Consider the following 16,228-nt stretch of genomic DNA (forward strand, 5'->3'; position numbering starts at 1 on the left):
ACCAGCTTACTTCCATTGACTCCATCTACACTTCTCGCTGCTGCGGCAAGGCCACCAACATAATCAAGGACCAATCTCATCCCTGGTCACTCCTTCTTCTCTCTGTTCCCATCAGGCAAGAAGTACAGAGGTTTGATACGCACAGCTCCAAATTCAGGGACAGCTTCTTCCCAGCTGTTATCAAGTAACTGAACTGTCCTCTCACCAGCTAGAGTGAGGATCTGACCTCCCATCCACCTCACAGAAGACCTTTCAACCATCTTTAATCGGACTTTATCTTGCACTAAATGTTGCATCCTTTATTTATACACTATGGACAATTTGATTGTAAGCATATAAAGCCTTTTCTTTGACGATAGTGTGCAACTAAAAGCTTTTCACTCGACCTTGGTTAACGTGACAATAATAAAAGAAACAAACAAACAATAAAATAACGAAAAAAATTGGGAAATCAGTAGTAGTATTGGTGTGTATTTGCTTCTAAAATCATGTCTTATTCATGGGCACTTTTTGTTATTTAATATTAATTTTTTCAAGGAAACAACAATCACCCAATCAGCTGCCCCCAACATGTCAGAGCTGATGCAAACACTGTGTTAATGGTGCTTTATTTGTCCAAGTATAGTTTAACAGTTTTAATTCAGATTCAATTAACACTCTAATTTCTGCAGCAAAAATGTCCCACAGCAACTCAGTGTACATTTAAGTGAATTGTAAAATTACACCAACTGGATATCAAGGAGTTTGGGGCATACTCAGAAGGTGAATAGACACAAAAAGCTGGAGTAACTCAGTGGGACAGGCAGCATCTCTGGAGACAAGGAATGGGTGACATTTCAGGTTGAGACCCTTCTTCAGGAAATTGTTTTGTATATTGGTATAGTGCAGGTTTATGAAACATAAATGAGGGCAGAAGAAATTATATTTTTTTGTGTTTGGATCTGGATGTAAAAAGAAAAGAGTGTTAATAGGTAATTTCACGCAAAATAAAGAACATTGTTCAAAGATTAGGTAAATTTATCCCTAAGATCAATGAGTATACTGCTGTGAATCACCTGTGACCCAATAATATTTTTCACCAAAGAATGAACACAGGAGAGTAAGAGCAGGACGGTCCCCTCTAACCTGCCTGTCATTGCGTACCATCACGGCTGACCTACTGCTCCTCTGTGCCAGATCCCTATTGCCCTCAATCCCCTGATATTTTAAAAGTTTACCTACCTTGTGGGCAGTGTGGATTTGTGTGTAATTTATGTATAATCATCATAGTGGAGACCACACAGCACATGATATAATCATTCTCAGAAGTACAAAGAAAACAGAAGTTTAGCAGCAGCCTGTAGAAAGCATCTTAGTTTAATTTACTTTTGAGATACAGTGCAGAAACAGGCACCGACCAGCAATCTCCATACACCAGTACTATCCTACACACTAGTGACAAATTACACTCTTTACCAAACCCACTTAACCTACAAATCTGTATGTCTTTGGCGAGCGGGAGGAATCCGAAGCACCTGGAGAAAACCCACACAATCACTGAGAGAATGTGCAAACTCGTACAGACAGTACCAGTAGTCAGGATCGAGCCCAGGTCTCTGGCACTGTAAGGCAGCAACTCTACCGCTGCGCCACCGTGCAGTCCCTCACAGACAGAACTAAACATCCTTGTGAACAATCAGAGGCTTACAGTGGTGAACAAAGTTTGTAAACCCTGGCAGCACTCTCTCAAGTTAATTCAGTACAGTTAACCCTCGTAATAACGGCCCTCTATGTAGCGGACTACTGTTACAGCAGACTGAGACTCCACACCTTCCACCAGGTTACCCATTGAGATGGCGTCACGTGACGTACTCGCTGTTGCGGGATGGGGAGAGCGAGCAGCATGAAGGAGGCGTGAGTAACGGACCCATCCCTGACGCACTGCACGTGGGTCTGAGGGCTCTGTGATCCCCAACCTGTGAATTCCCCCTTGTTTAAACCCATAATGCCACGTTTCTTCCCTCCAGGCCTCGGGTTACACTTTACCCCCCGCACTCGGTTATAACGGACAATCGGCAATAACGGACACCGTCATCCTCATCCCCCCCCCCCCCCCCCCCCCCCCTAAACCCCGTGGTGAGGGTTTACTCTATTGATTATGAAGCTCTTCTTTCAGAAGACTGCGAAGTGAAGTGTGGGTACATAGAGGAACCAGTAAGAAGACCAAGCCGAAAGTGTATTGTGCATTGTCATTCCCATCTCACTCGATGCTTGTGAGACATGAACATTGTTCAGCAGACATGCCAGAGAGTTTCACCGCTTCTACATGACCTGTCTGTGCAGAATACATCACATAGACCAGCTGACGCGATTCCAGATGCTTGGATTCTTCCCCAGTAAACCTCCGCAGCATCTACACATTGTTGAAAGAATCACAGATCAGATGGGTGGGACATGTCAGAAGAATGTCTGCTGACAGAATACCAAAGCCGCTACTTTATGGAGCGTTGACTGAGGGCAACCTATCACGTGGTGGACGGAAAAAGGGATTTTTAGAACATTACTGAAGAGTTTCAACACTGACGTACGACAGTGGGAACAATATCTTGCTTGGTGGCTAGTGCCCTTCACACAAGGACACTAGCATGGAGGAAGCACTCTGGTAAATAGTACCTCAAAATTCAAGAATGCTACTACACCCTTGCACCTCTGCATGTGTTTGGAAGGAATTTTCAAACCCAGGTTGGTTTAATCAGCCTTCTCCAGATTCAATGCAGTGCTATAGACATGGTACAGCCTATTCAATGCAAGATCAAAGCAGTATATCCACTTGGGTGGCCTAAGAAATTGCTGTCAAAAGGATAGGGAGGGTGTCCTGATTATATCTTCTGTTGACCATTGAGGTACTAACTATCTTCCCAGCTAAGCAGCACAATGATTGGCTACTCTATGCCTATTCATGGTCCTCCTTCATTTATTTCATATATTGTAAATTAGAATGTGAAGTTAGGATGAGAAGCTTCCTGCAGATAGTAAGAATGCTTCGTCTATGAACCCTGGTTACCCATTTACCTCCTGGAGATAATGACTCTTCATCCACAATAATGACCCCAGGCATCTTCCCACCAATTGCTCCTCTATCAGGAATGCTCCCACCCACATTACTCATGCTGTCGCTTCTGGCTCAGCACAAAATATTGCGCAGTATTCGCACCCAGCTGGTAAAGTTACCGTATATGCATTTCAAAAATAAGGGGCAGTTTTCTCAGTACGTTACTGCCAAAAGTAGTGTTTGACAACCTGCTAGTCAGGAGGTGTGGCTTAGCCAGCTGTCAAAATATTTTGTGGGTCACTGTGAAAAGGATTCATCCCGGCTGGCAGCAGATGTCTCCACTTGAAGAGTTGCTCCGGCAGCAATTTATATATATCTCGGACAATATGTATAACGGTGAGCTGGCTGTGTTCACTGTGATAGTAAAGTCCACGTCCATTCTGTCTTTCCAATGACATTAGGCCAAATACAGACTTGAACTCTCTTTTAGGTTGATGGACAGTTATAAAAGACACATCCCATTACAAAATACTACATAGGCCAACCAGTTTGTATGTAACCTGGGGCATCCCTTTGAATCTGGGGCTCTTGTCAACCACATTCCCAGTCAAGACCCTATCTTGACTAAAAACGTAACACTCAGTGTTACTTATCCCTCAAACTTTGCGTAATGCCATTACAAATGATATAATTCACCACTTTGATCTATAGCAAACATTTTAAAAGCCACTTGTAACAGCATCTATTTTGTCATGCACAAAATGCGAATAAAGGAACTGCAGGTGCTGGTACTGATCTGAAGAAGGGTCCCGACCCGAAACGTCATCCATCCTTTTTCTCCAGTGATGCTGCCTGAATCGCTAAGTTACTCCAGAACTTTGTGTCTATCTTTTGTCATGTTTCTTTAGCAACTTTATTTTGTCAGATCACAAGGCATTTGATTTGTGTAAAGAATGTGTTCTCAGTGTGTCCTTAACCTTTAGTGAAGTCCTTTGCAAAGTTGTCAGTTATGCACGTGCGATATCAAGGCTTTAAACCAGGGGTCGGCAACCTTGTTCTACATAAGGGGCCAGGACGCATGCCTGTGAGCGGATGGCGGACCACATCTATCAAGTGAACACATGGATCCCGCCTCGGATGGCAGGCATCAAATCACGTGTTCACATAGGTCCCGCCCCTTCGAGGACGCCATCCGGAGCACTGGCCCCTAGTTACTGGCGTGCACGAACATGGCACAGCCTCGGACCATTGCCTTGGCTCTGGCCTGAAGGTGGTGGCTCAAATATCACACTCACTCATCCCCGGCCTATTCACAACCCTGATCCCGACAGTGAAGCCCAGACACAGAAGGTGTGCAGCCGTGCCGGCGGCTTTGTGCAGGATGCGGTACTTTTTAAGAAAGGCAGGAGAGGAAAAACAGGGAATTATAGACTAGTTAGCCTGACATCGATGGTGGGGAAGATGCTGGAGTCAATTAAAAAAGATGAAAGAGCAGCACATTTGGATAGCAGTAACAGGATCGGTCCGAGTCAGATTGCGAAGGGGAAATCATGCTTGACTAATCTTCTGGAATTTTTTGAGTATGTAACTAGGAAAATGGACAAGGGAGAGCCAGTGAATGTAGTGTACTAGCAATGTTACAAAATTTTGAGATTTTAAAAATCAAGTCTGTAATTTATCCCATCAGATAAAGCATAAAAATAAGTTTAATTTGACACCTAATTCACTTTCATATCTCAAGTATTTAAAAAGTTATGGCCATTTTCATACTCGGAAATGAGCATCTTGTTCCCTATTGATTTTCTATGGACATAACAAAAAAGTTGTGATCGTGAACAGTCAAAAGCCCATAACTTTCTTAAAAATTAAGAGAACTGAATGAAATTTTCAGTTATCATAGATTGAAGCATTCTGAAACAAATATAAACTAATCTTACTTGGATGACCTGAAATTAAAGCATATAATTAGTTAGTTACCTAATTGTAGCTAATTTCAGACTTCAATTACTAGATCTAAACATCTATCCATTTCTTAATAAATGATTAACATTTTAAATAGCCTAAATGTCCAAATAATATTCACAAATAATTCACAATAAAACATGATTTTTAAATCTCATTTACATTAATTTATAGGCCAAATGGAAGGAATTTAGTGTTCAATTGCTGTAAATAAATGCCCATTTAAATCAGCTTTCCAGTGGGTCCCTGTGGAACGCGCTGGTTTAGAACGTTCACATTGCGGTAGATTTGTGCCCCAAATGCCCAGAAAAATACTGCGCGATATAATGGGCCCAAAATGAGCTACTCGCAATATTAAACTTTGTATAAAGGGATCTTTAGAAGCCCTTTTTAATGTAAAAATATACAACCTACCTTCTGCTATTTGCTTTATGAGACCCTGCGGTTGCTGGCGGTCGCGGGTTTAGAGATTGATTTTTAAACTACTATAACTATTATTCAAGGCCTTTAAACCTAATAATAGCTTTTGCGACGGGGTCTTCCAGCGATTTTTCGTTAATAATTAACTAGGCTGAACATCTTTGATTTGAACAGCCTAGAGAAAATCGCGTTTTAAACCCGCCCCCTCCAAACGGCGCCAAAATCGCGCACACCCGCAGCGGCAGATTTTCAAAGACGCTTCAGGTAGGCTTTGCAACATACCTAAGTGTACCTGGACTTTCAGAAAGCATTTGATAAAGTCCCACATAGGAGATAAGTGGTCAAAATTGGAGCACATGGTATTGGGGGTAGAGTGCTGACATGGATAGAAAATTGGTTGGCAGACAGGAAACAAAGAGTAGGGATTAACGGGTCTTTTCCAGAATGGCAGGCAGTGACTAGTGGGGTACCGCAAGGCTCGGTGCTGGTTCCGCAGCTATTTACAATATACTTTAAAGATCTAGATGAAGGGATTAAAAGTAACATTAGCAAATTTACAGATGACACAAAGCTGGGTTGCAGTGTGAACTGTGAAGAGGATGTTATGAGGATGCAGGGTGACTTAGACAGGTTGGGGGAGTGGACAGATTCATGGCAGATGCCGTTTAATTTGGATAAATGTGAGGTTATCCACTTTGGTGGCAAAAACAGGAAGGCAGATTATTATCTAAATGGTGTCAAATTGGGAAAAGGGGTAGTACAATGGGATCTGGGGGTCCTTGTTCATCAGTCACTGAAAGTAAGCATGCAGGTACAGCAGGCAGTGAAGAAAGCGAGTGGCATGTTGGCCCTCATAAAATGAGGAGTTGAGTACAGGAACAAAGAGTTCCTTCTGCAGTTGTACAGGGGCCTAGCGTAGGTTCACCAGGTTAATTCCCAGGATGGCGGGACTGTCATATGTTGATAGAATGGAGCGGCTGGGCTTGTATGCTCTGGAATTTCGAAGGATGAGAGGAGATCTTATTGAAACATTTAAGATTATTATGGATTTGGATACGCTAGAAGCAGGAAACATGTTCCCGATGTTGGGGGAGTCCAGAACCAGGGGCCACAGTTTAAGAATAAGCAGTAAGCCATTTAGAACGGAGATGAGGAGAAACTTTTTCACACAAAGAGTTGTGAGTCTGTGGAATTCTCTGCCTCAAAAGGCGGTGGAGGCCAGTTCTCTGGATGCTTTCAAGAAAGAGTTCGATAGAGCTCTTAAAGATAGCGGAGTCAGGGGATATGAGGAGAAGGCAGGAACGGGGTACTGATTGTGGATGATCAGCAATGATCACAGTGAATGGAGGTGCTGACTCGAAAGGCCAAATGGCCTACTCCTGCACCTATTGTTTATTGTCTGTTGTCCAAGCCTTTATTTTCCTGCCCAATGGATCATCGTTTGCTAGTCTGCCATTTGCAACAATGTTCCACCATCTCAAACATTTTTTCATCACCACATGTACATTTCCCTTCCCTCTCAGTAATTCTGGGCATCACACCTTTTGCAACTCCCTGGTCGGCTCTGTCCCCACCAACCACTCACCTGTCTTACAGCACTGACCTATGAAACAGCAGGAGGTGTAACATCTGTTCTTCCATCTCTTCTCTTCTCATTGTTCAAGGAAGAGAACAATGTACCCAGCTAAAGCAGTAATTGGCTTCCAATCTAGTGTACTGTGTTCAGTATTCACGCTGTGTCCTCCTATACATCAGAGAAATCAAATGCAGATGGAGTGATCCCATCTGCTGAGATCTTCAACCTCTCGCTACTATGGTCCAAGGTCACACACGCTTTAAAGGGACATCCATAATACCAGTGCCCAAGAAGAGCAAGGTGACAGGCCTCAATGACTACTGACTGGTGGCACTAATGTCCATGGTGATGGTGTCCTTTGAGAGTTTGGTTTTGATGCATATCAGCTCCTTAGCAAGGATCTGGACCCACTACAATTCACCTACACTATTGACACAGCAGATCGAAAGAGGGTGTGATCATGCTGGCTCTGCACTCTGCACTGGACCACTTGGACAACAAGAACATGAATGCCAGCCTGTTTTTCATCAACTACGGCTCAGAGTTCAACATCATCGTCATCTCAAAACATATCATCAAACTCAGAGAACTGGGTCTCAGTTGGTTCCTTAGTAACAAACCTGGACATCCTCATTGGCAGTCCACAATCAGTACAAATTGACAATATAACTTCCTCCTCCATGCCATCAATACAGGAACACTTCAAGGCTGTGTGTTCAGTCCCCCGCAGTACTCTCTCTATACCCATGACTGTGTAGCCAGGCACAGTTCCAACACCATCTTTAAATTCGCCAATGATACCACCATTGTTGGACATATAATGTGTAACACTGAGACAGGGTACAGGAGGGAGACTGATAAGCTGATTGAATGTTGTCAGAACAACAATCTTGCTCTCAATATTAGCAAGAACAAAAAGTTAATTGTTGACTTCAGAAGAGGAAAGCCAGGCATTCATGAATCTGTCTTCATCGAGGGGTCCAGGACAGATCTGTACCAGAGAGAGATATTCCATCTCCTTTTTTCTGACTAGCTGGCGGTCTCATCACACAAACTCTATAAAGTAGATTGAATCTATTCACACTGCAGCTTGTATTCCAACTACTTGCTTTGTTTCACAGTTCTTCTCGAACTTTCCTTCTAATTTGGACTGAACTACACTCAAACATGTCTGGAGTCTTCTGCCCATGAGGAGCTTATCTTATGGAGAGTGGTGGAGTTCTGTAACGTAGAAGAAATGCTGCAACTCTGTGTTTCTGAGTGATGTTTGATTACTGATTGATACTGCCCCTTGTTGCATGGTAAAGTTAGATCTTAATTCCTTGGTCCATAGCTGATATCAATTTGACTAGCAATTCCTGAAATATGGGCTGGGAACATTGCTGATCATCCACCACTCTTTTAAAGGTCACTTTTAAGATTTCTGCCGAGCCAAATGGTCTCTAGTACCTGTAATTCACCATAATGTCACCATTCACTTCGGACCACTTTCACCAATACTCCGTATCATGTAGATTGTTTAACTCTTCTGTGCTCCACTTCTTGCTCATCTATCCTAATGTTATGTGGATCTCCTTTCTGTGTGGTTATTTATTTCCGTTGGAACATAGCTAGATTGCCATTATTTAGCTGGGTATATTCCAGTCGGAATTACATACAGCCACTATATACCCTTGAGTTCTGCAATTAAACCATCTTTCTGCACTAAAGTAATGCATTTTTGCTGAATTATTATCATTGCGATGGTTGTAGTTTCCTCACAGATCTGGTATTGACATTGATGTGCACAAGACTCAGACTTCATATCAGATGTCTTCTCTTTGCTCCTGTCGTTAGTTCATTTTTAGAGGCCATTTCCTTATTTAACTGTTTGTACATTAACTCCTATGTATTTAGTAACTTGGAATTGGTATGCTGATTTCAGATTGATATGATTGGTATGCTGATTTAGTAACTTGGAATTGGTATGCTGATTGCACCATTTATGAATGCACGCACTGACGTTGCAATGTTACAACAGATATTTCCGAATAATTATGAAATTGGTTATCTTTCCTGACCTTTAATTTGTTCCAAACAATGGCCTTCATCTTTCTGCCAAAATAAAAGTGAATTGAATGTATTTAGTTTAGTTTAAAGATACTATGCGGTAACAGGCCCTTCAGCTCAGCGAGTCCGTGCTGACCAGCGATTCCCTTACGCCAGCACTATCCTACACAGTAGGGACAATTTACAATTTTTACTGAAACCATTAACCTACAAACCTGTTTGTCCTTGGACTATGGGAGGAATCGGAGCACTCAGAGAAAGCCACCTGCAGTCATGGAGAGAACGTATAAACTCCGTACAGACAGCACCCATAGTCAGGATCGAACCGGGTCTCTGGTGCTGTCAGGCAGCAGCTCTACTGCTGCGCAACCATGCCGCCCCTAAACATATTGATATTAATACATAAAAATGCCAATTACATGAATCTCATTAGAAGGTTAAAGAAGGTTAAACAGTGATAAACAGAGGGCCCAGAAGTTACAAAGTGAAACAGGTTGCTGCATAGTTTTTACTCATCCTTACAAATTCCTAATTATGATGATAATAACTCTCCCTTACCCTTCTCATGAGGTTTATGAAGTTGCCATAAGCGTGCAATAAAAAATAAATTAACCCTGTCACAGAAATATAAGGATTATAATGTTACAGTTTCATTACTATTTTGCTCAAGATTTAACTTTCTACAAAACCAACTAACATTTTCAGCACAGACACTTAGACAAGAGCCTCAATCTTACAAGATGCAATTTTGTTTTCATTGTTAAATATAATTTATTGATTTATTCCTTTTGTTTTCCTCTGGTCCATTCATTCTAGAAACATAGAAACATAGGTGCAGGAGGAGGCCATTCGGCCCTTCGAGCCAGCACCGCCATTCATTGTGATCATGGCTGATCGTCCCTAATCAATAACCCGTGCCTGCCTTCTCCCCATATCCCTTGACTCCACTAGCCCCTAGAGCTCTATCTAACTCTCTCTTAAATCCATACAGTAACTTGGCCTCCACTGCCCTCTGTGGCAGGGAATTCCATAAATTCACAACTCTCTGGGTGAAAACGTTTTTTTCTCACCTCAGTCTTAAATGGCTTCCCCTTTATTCTAAGACTGTGGCCCCTGGTTCTGGACTCGCCCAACATTGGGAAAATGTTTCCTGCATCTAGCTTGTCCAGTCCTTTTATAATTTTATATGTTTCTATAAGATCTCCCCTCATCCTTCTAAACTCCGGTGAATACAAGCCTAGTCTTTTCAATCTTTCCTCATATGACAGTCCCGCCATCCCAGGGATCAATCTCGTGAACCTACGCTGCACTGCCTCAATCACAAGGATGTCCTTCCTCAAATTCTGATTGAATTAATTTACCCTTCTCCTTCTCCTTCTCCAACGTTCCTATATTTTTTTTCCCTCAATCCTTAAATATTGCTGACTAAAGTACACTGTTGGTTGTGCTATTCACAAGGGGGGATCCATCCATTGCTCCTATTGTGGAAGAATCAGCTCAAATCTCCGGCAATTAGATGGCAAAAAACAAATGAAGATTGAGTGAATAACTCTAACTAATAGGATACACCATGTGATGCCAGCTTCAGCAAAATCAATACCCCTGTAATGTGGATTAAAAAATAATATATTTAACGAACAGTGATTATCCGGCCCTTCCATTTCTAAGCTTTTGTAGAGCTTTAAAAAAATATTAACTAACAATGGCAAATGTTTTTTTTCATTTCATTGCTTATGTTAATACTTGCTAAATCCTTAGTTGGAGAATGATTGCAAAGTACATTGGATTTGGAAGCTGTTATTAACTTTTATAAAATTAAAAAAATTTGTAATAAAGTTTTAAAAATTCCTTGGATACGTTAGGCAGCATCTGTGGAGAGAGTAAAAAAATTAACATTTAGGTCATACTTCATCAGAGCTCTCTTTCTCTACAGGTTTCGCAAGATCTAACGAGCATTTGCAATCATTTTTGTTTCTGTTTCAAGTGAAGAACTCTTGCAGTAGCTTGCTTTTGGATGGTGGTAATTGAAAATGTTTTCAAAAGGACAACCTTAAGAGGTTTTATGTTCAAGCCTTTGAGCTGCTTGTAGTTCCAAAATATACCTTGGTTTGATGTGTTTGTTGGTTCTTGAATGGGTATCCAGGTGGGGATAAAAAACATAGCATTCTTAGCCTACCCTGCGTTTCTGCTGACTCATCGTGGACTAATATTAGTAGTGATTTGTGGCACAACATTCTTTCAGTGTCTGAAAGAACCTTTGTTTTTAGGTTTGCCTGAAGTAGTGACAGTATAAGAAGAATGGAGTTGATGACTTCATTGATTTATCTGCAAAGAAACCATTCACAAAAGATTGTATTGTAAAACTCTTCAAAAGGACCCACATTAAAACGCTCTTGCTCACTAACCTCCTCTGTTCCATAGAGCTTAGTATATTTAGAAATCCCTTTATGTGGTATCTATTGTAAATTGCAAAGGAAATGTTTGTTAACAATAGATTCTGTCAACGAATGATGAGCTCTATTTACAAATACTTTTCCTATCCCTGTGGCTTTGTTTTTCTTACACCATAAAAGGAGGGTATCGTGCATTGGCATTGTCCAATTCTCCCTTCATTCATTTGATGGGCAGAGTTTAGGTTTCTGTGAGACAACACCTGGTGAAACTGCGCCCATTTATTAGCAAAATTGATTTCTGTCTCTCTCACCCACTAACCGTTCACTTACAACATAAATGCTGAATTTACGCAGCAAGTGAACACCACATCAGAGCTGTGACTTTGCTGATAGGAAACCCTGCTTCATAGGGCTAATCAGGGCAAAGAGACATAAATGAACCTTGAGTACATCACAGATAACCAACTACTCTCGTAAGAAAACAGCCAAGGGGCTTTTGGAATGAGATTTTATAAATCTGGAAAGTGGTGAAAATATGCCGGTTGAGGAAATTTCAGCCATGAAATTTCAGCCGTGAGCATGAGAAAATGGAAAAATGACTGGAACATTTCCAGGACAGAAGGTAGTGTAGAGTGTGGGAAAGATAGAAAACAAAGAAGGCATGCCACAACTTCCAGTTGTACATGTTGACCAAGGTGTTTCAAAAATTGACCCTCCATCAGAGAGTCATACAGTGTGGAAACATCCTACTGCGCTTCAAAAAATAGAGTCCTGGTCTGCTTAACCTCTCCCTATAACTCAGACCCTTGAGTCCTGGCAACATCCTCGTAAGTCTTCTTTGTACCCTTTCCAACTTGACAACATCTTTCCTGTAACATAGTACCTAGAACTGAACACAATACTCTCAATGCGGCCTCGTCAATGTCTTATATAACTGCAACATGACCTCCCAAATTCTATACTCAATACTCCGATGAAGGCCAATGTGCCAAAAGCCTTTTTGACCACCCTATCTACATGTGACACTACCTTCAAGGAACTATGTATCTGCACTCCCAGATCCCTCTGCTCTAGAACACTCCCCAGAGGCCTACCATTCACTGCGTAAGTCCTGCCCATGTCAAACTTTCCAAAATGCAACATCTCACAATTCTCTGTATTAAATTCCATCAACCCACCTAACTAACCGATCAAGATAATGCTGCAATTTTTGACATGTATCTTCACTATCTGCAATACTGTCCACTTTTGCAAACTTGCTAATCTTGCCATATACATTTGCATCCAACTCATTGATATAGATGACAAACAGTAATGGGCCCAGCACCGAACCCTGATGCACACCACTAGTCACAGGCCTCCAGTCCGAGAAGCAAACTTCCACCATCACCCTCTGATTCCTTCCATGAAGCTAATTTTCTATCCATTCAGCTATCTTTCCTTGGATCCCATGCGATCTAACCTTCCAGAGCAGCCTACCATGCGTAACCTTGTCAAATGCTTTGCTAAAGTCCATATGTACATCTGCAGTTCTTCTCTCATCAACTTTTTTGATCAAATCTTCAAAAAACACAATCAGACTCGTGAGGCACGACCTCCTGAAGATTGTTCTGTCCTTCACTGAAGATTCTGCAGACTGAAATATAAATATTGTAGAATATGAACAGGAGTTTTGTTGACATGAGGTAGTCAAAATGGATAAGAGTAAGGGCGTGCCTTTATATAATGTCTGACATGTCCTTAGGAGGCTCAAATGTACTTTGCAGATAATGTACTCCTCTTTGAAGTCCAGTCACGGTTGGAATTCACGGTTGGAAAAGTAGAGGTTAATTTGTAGTTTGTTTTAGCTTTGTTGATTAAGGTCAGACAGGATAACTCCCATGCTTCCCCTAACAAACGGTGCCACTCCCGAGACAGCAGGCAGTGTCTTAGTTTAACCTTGCAAAGAAGGAGCAGCACTTCCATCAGTGCACCACATTATCAGTATTTGAGTGGAATGGCAGTAACATTTTTGTACTCATTTCCATCAACTACTGCTATTGGAATCAACTATTGGAACTACTGCTTCCTTATTCAAAGATGAGAATACTACCAATTAACCTATGGCGGATCTGTAAGATAACGACCAATTTGTGTACTTTCCTTCATCCTTTGCTCACTGGGTGCATGCCAAATCCCAACATGGATTCCATATAGGCTTGGGAAACACACTTTTGAAATGACCCTTTGTCCCTGGGAACCTTTCCCAGAAACAGTTTGTTGTGGGCAGTCTATCGAAGAATTTACACTGTGTATGAAGGAACTGCAGATGCTGGTTTAAACCAGAGATAGACACAAAATGCTGGAGTAACTCAGCGGGTCAGGCAGCATCTCTGGACAGAAGGAATGGGTGACGTTTTGGGTCAAGACCCTTCTTCACTTTCTTCACTTCACCTCCTAATTTCATATAACAGTGTTCTATGTTGTAAAGCAAACTGTACTGTCATGAACATAGAAAGGAAAGTCACTATTTTCCATACATTTTATAAACACAATGGCAACAAATTATATTTATTTGGAAGATGGCCACAAAATGCTGGAGTAACTTATCGGGACAGGCAGCACCTCTGGAGAAAAGAATGGGTGACATTTCGGGTTGAACCCCTCCTCAGACTGAGAGGCAGGGGAGGAGGTGACTAGAGATATGGAAGGGTAAGGTGTGAAAATGACAGATCAAAGCAGACAATGCTCAAGGAAATGTTGAATGGTTCATTGTTAGTTGAGGGGAAGGTGACAACGAAGCATAAAATCAGTAAAATTAATCAGAAGTACAGTGAAACTAGTCGGATAATTAGGGTGGGAGAAGTACAGAGAGAGAGGGAAAGCAAATGTTACTTGGTTAGTGAAATCAATATTCATACCGCTGGGTTGTAAACTGCCCAAGCGAAATATGAAGTACTGTTCCTCCAATTTGCATAGTGCCTTACTCTGACAATGGAGGAGGCCCAGGACAGAAAGGTCAGTGTGTGAATACAAGAGGGAGTCAAAGTGTTTAGCAATCGTGAGATTGCGTAGATCAAGGTGACTGAGCAAAGGTGTTCAGCGAAATGATTGCCGAAGCTGCACTTGGTCTCGCCGATATATAGGAGTCCACACCTGGAACAGTGGCTACAGTAGATGAAGTTGGAGGAGGTGCAAGTGAACCGCTGCCTAACCTGAAAGGACTCTTGAGGTCCTTGGACGGAGTTGAGGGAGGAGGTATAAGGACAGGTGTTGCATCTCCTGCGGTCATAGGGGAAAGTACCTGGGGAGGGAGTGGTTTGGGTGGGAAGGGATGAATTAACCAGAGAGTTGGTAAGGCAATGGTCTCTGCGGAAAACGGAAAGTGGTGGAGATGGGTAGATGTGGCTAGTGGCGGGATCCCATTGAAGGTGGTGAAAATGTCAGAGGATTATGTACTGTATACGATTATGTACTGTATACGACTGCTGAGACGGGTGAAAGGTATTTGTATGGCATCTTTAACATAGCAGAACATCTACGTCAGTACACATGACAATAAACTAAACTAAAATATTTTAGACTGTTCCACACATTCGGGTAGAAGAGTATAAGCTTAGCCAATGAGGTAATTTTCAACATTCAACAGGTTCACCAGACTGATTCCTGGGATGGCAGGACTTTCATATGAAGAAAGACTGGATAGACTCGGTTTGTACTCGCTAGAATTTAGAAGATTGAGGGGGAATTTTATTGAAACTTACAAAATTCTTAAGGGGTTGGACAGGCTAGATGCAGGAAGATTGTTCCCGATGTTAGGGAAGTCCAGAACAAGAGGTCACAGTTTAAGGATAAGGGGAAAATCTTTTAGGACCGAGATGAGAAAAACATTTATCACACAGAGAGTGGTGAATCTGTGGAATTCTCTGCCACAGAAGGTAGTTGAGGCCAGTTAATTGGCTATATTTAAGAGGGAGTTAGATGTGGCCCTTGTGGCAAAAGGGATCAGGGGGTATGGAGAGAAGGCAGGTACAGGATACTGAGTTGGATGATCAGTCATGATCATATTGAATGGCGGTGCAGGCTCGAAGGGCCGAATGGCCTACTCCTGCACCTATTTTCTATGTTTCTATGTTTCTATGTAACATTACCTTGAATGAGGAGTGAGAGCTAGACAGATTCAGCAAAAAAATTCAGTGGCTCAGTCCTTTAGAGCTAAACGTATAGTTGTTAATGGTGAGGTGATTAAAGTTTGGAATGAAAAAGTCAAAATTGGAAAACTTTATGGATCTCGGGAGTGGTGGGACCTACAAGAGATTTGAACAGGTAGAAGACAGAGATATTACATAATTAAATGCCCTGACAGGGCAGCGAGCGCTGAGCTGGCGAATGGACTGCACTGGTTGCGAGTTTGGGCATGGCCTGACTATTTTGGATGTCTTGATGTTTATAAGGGGCAGAAGGGGAGGGTTGCTAAGTGCATTAGTCAATTATATTTGAGTGATACATGAGCTGAGGTATTTATTGTTCTTTCCCATTCAGACACATATTCCAAAATAGTTCTTGCACAAACATTGGTCTGAACAGCTTTCTCACTCAACGTTATACTGTTTTAAGTAATCTATTGAGGACTGGATTCTATAGAAGGAAATGCTCAGTTCTTTTAATGGCTCACATCTTTAAAGGTTATATTAATTACAATTAATATAACAATCCCAAATTTTAACTTTACTTAGAATGAATGGATATCTATTTAATATAATTAATTGAGGTGTATTCCAAATTATATATTAATTATAAGATCTGTGGCTTTTAAGA

The 16,228-nt window shown here is 41.7% G+C and overlaps 1 protein-coding gene across 5 annotated transcripts in view; it reads left to right on the forward strand.

Moving 5' to 3' along the window:
- The window catches only part of stau2 (staufen double-stranded RNA binding protein 2), a 369,378-nt gene that overhangs the window by 314,744 nt on the left and 38,406 nt on the right, over nt 1-16,228 (forward strand). The gene's annotated exons all lie outside the window — the stretch shown is intronic.

The sequence above is a fragment of the Amblyraja radiata genome, chromosome 4, assembly GCF_010909765.2.
Source record: "Amblyraja radiata isolate CabotCenter1 chromosome 4, sAmbRad1.1.pri, whole genome shotgun sequence".
NCBI lineage: Eukaryota > Metazoa > Chordata > Chondrichthyes > Rajiformes > Rajidae > Amblyraja > Amblyraja radiata.